Consider the following 2871-nt stretch of genomic DNA (forward strand, 5'->3'; position numbering starts at 1 on the left):
GAACTCAGAAATCCGCCTGCCTCTGCCTCCCAAGTGCTGGGATTAAAGGCGTGCGCCACCACCGCCCGGCTGACTGAGACTTTCTAAGTCTTCCAACTCCCAGGGATCTGCTTGCTTCTACTTCTCACTAGCTTGAATTAAAGTCGTGCACTACCACACCCAGAAAGATGTGTGCTTCCAGTGCGGTTGAGATTTGCTTTAACGCACATATTTTGTTGTTGAAAGTTTTAATCAGTTACTCCAAATCCAGGTTTTTAACAGCACAGGAAGATGAAAGGGACTTGTAGTCAAAACCACCTCTGAGATCGTAACACAAACCAGACTGTTAACTTGGAAAAAACGGTCCCTACCCAACTAATAAAGCGTAAGTTTCCCAGAGTTCCTAGCAGCGCGGCTCAGAGGCATTATGGGAATTGTAGTCCTACACCTCAGCGTCACAGCTCCGAGGACTCTGGGAACGGCCGCTCGCTCCACAAGCTGCACGCTTGCGCAAAAGCGCTAGCGCTCGCCCTTCCCCCACCTGCAGTCGCGAGTGGGTGACAGAGCCCCCTTCTTCGCGAGCCTCGTGACCCGGAACCGCGAGTGGAGGCTAGACCGCTCCAGGTACGTCTGTAAGGCCGGGATGCGCCGGCCCGGGAGGAGGGTCGCGTCTGCGCCGGGGTGGGAGCCCCAACTTCGACGCCTTGCGGACCGCGGCGACCCCTGGGCGTAGGCTCGGGCCTCGAGCTCTTCTGAGAGTCGGTCCCGATGGGCTGCTCGTGGTCGGCGTGTGTGGGGTCGGAGGAGGACGGGCAGCTCCCGGGCTCAGCCTCCCTTTGTGGGGGGACGCGCCACTGCTGGCCGTCGCGGGGCTCAGGCCGCGGGGCGAGTCTGGAAGCCTGGCGGGCGGGCGCGCGCTTGACCCTCCACGAGGGTGTGGGGGCGGGGCTCACGTGGCTAGCCACGCCCCCACGGTGGCTTTACGGGCTCCTGGAACAACCTCCTTGTTCGTGGTGTCTGGTGTTTCCAGTTATAGTGTCACGGAATTATCACGTCTATCCCGTTACTTCCGGTTTGAGCGTCAGTATAACAGATTTTTTTTTCTAACATTGGCTTTTCTTTTTTCTAATATTGACTTTTCTGTTAAGCTTGGGTAAAAGTTTTCATATAAGTATGTTGCCGAGGTCCAGTCTCTGCGTGAGGTGAGGATAGTCCTGAGAAAGGGGTGAGTGGGAGCGGTGCTGATTGAGTAATATCTGAGTCAGTAGTGGATACAAGCTGTCAGTTCATGTGTTCTCTTGTCAGAGAAACTGAACCCAGTCTTTTATTTACTAAAGTTACATTCATTAAATCTTTTTACCACTGTTAATCATTTTCTAAAAAAAAAAATCCATGGTTACATAAATTCCAGTAATCCCGAACCTCCAACCCCCTATTCTTTGAAATGAAAGCTAAACATAAAGCAAAAGTACATTTCCTTATCGCTTAAACACAGTGTTCTCTTCACGGGCAGCAGGACACAGCTCTTGTGGTTTCTTATTGTTTGAACACAGTCTGTTCTTCACGGCAGCTGGGCATAGCTTTTGCGGTTTCCTGGCACAGCAGTCATTACAGTGACTATCTTCATATAAGAACAGAAAGGTGACAGACTACTGAGGTTAAAATGATTTCTTGCCGGGAGGCAGAGGCAGGCGGATTTCTGAGTTCAAGGCCAGCCTGGTCTACAGAGTGAGTTCCAGGACAGCCAAGGATACACAGAGAAACCCTGTCTCCAAAAACTAAAAAAAAAAAAAAAAAAAAAAAAAAAAAAAAAAAAAAGATCTCTTACTGGGCTGGAAAGATGGCTCAGTGGGTAAAAGAACTCACTGCTCTTGTGAAGGTCCTGAGTTCAAATCCCAGCAACCACATAGTGGCTCACAACCGTCTATAGTGGGATCTGATGCCCTCTTCTGGTGTGTCTGAAGACAGTGACAGTGTACTTACATATATTAAATAAATAAATCTTTACAAAGTTTTAACATTTTTGCAAGTAAAGCAGGCAGCTCTGTCTGATATCTCTCTAGGCATTGATCTCTCCAGTCCCTCCAGTAGCAAGCAGAATGAAGGACTAACTTTTTATATGCATATCATCTTTTAATTCTCTAATCTTTGTTTCCATATCCTAACAATTCCATAGCCTCAGGTCCAAGTTTGACTCTCTCCATAAACGTTAGTTCACTAGCCTGCTGTACTTTCCCATTAAACCACACTCCTAATACTATTTGTTTCTGCATCACACACACGTTTTCCTCCTATAAGATAAACCCACCTGTCATTTGCTTGTTTTTTTACAGATTCCTTCTTTTTTTTTTTTTAAAGATTTATTTATTTATTATATGAAAGTACACTGTATCTGTCTTCTGAGGGAGTCAGATCTCATTACAGATGGTTGTGAGCCACCGTGTGGTTGCTGGGATTTGAACTCAGGACCTTCAGAAGAGCAGTCAGTGCTCTTAACCGCTGAGCCATCTCTCCAGCCCCCAATACTTCTTCTTATCTTATCCATGCCTTTTTTTCTTGAGACCACTTTAACTCTCTATCTTTGATGTCCCCAAGGTCACCCTGGCTAACTAATGCAGCAGGCATTGGATCAGGGTACATGTGTCTCCTCATACAATTCCAAGTTTAAAGACAAGTCACATAATGAGTGCTTTTTACTAAGGACCATCTAGGTTTTTATGGCCTTTGTAGTTATGTTGTCTAGATCTTTCCATGGCCTCAAGGCCTGTTTGTTCCTAGTCCCCTGCAGCCCCATGACCACCCCCATTCCTGTGAACCGCTTCTGTTTCATCTGTTAAGAAGTGATTTGCTGGGCTGGTGAGATGGCTCAGTGGGTAAGAGCACCCGACTGCT

The 2871-nt window shown here is 47.5% G+C and overlaps 1 protein-coding gene across 5 annotated transcripts in view; it reads left to right on the plus strand.

The window, feature by feature from the left end:
• The first annotated feature begins 424 nt into the window (after positions 1-424).
• Zfp1 (ZFP1 zinc finger protein) overlaps positions 425-2871 on the plus strand; it is a 38760-nt gene continuing 36313 nt past the window's right edge. For 2 of the 5 annotated variants that reach the window (XM_029480638.1, XM_021170678.2), the window contains exon 1: positions 426-603. The gene's annotated coding sequence lies outside the window, so the exon portion shown is untranslated. Of the gene's footprint in view, positions 604-818; positions 1060-2871 lie in introns of those variants that run through there. The other 3 variants (XM_029480636.1, XM_029480639.1, XM_029480635.1) reach the window with 3 other exon arrangements.

The sequence above is a fragment of the Mus caroli genome, chromosome 8 (genome assembly GCF_900094665.2).
Source record: "Mus caroli chromosome 8, CAROLI_EIJ_v1.1, whole genome shotgun sequence".
NCBI classification, from domain to species: Eukaryota; Metazoa; Chordata; class Mammalia; order Rodentia; family Muridae; genus Mus; species Mus caroli.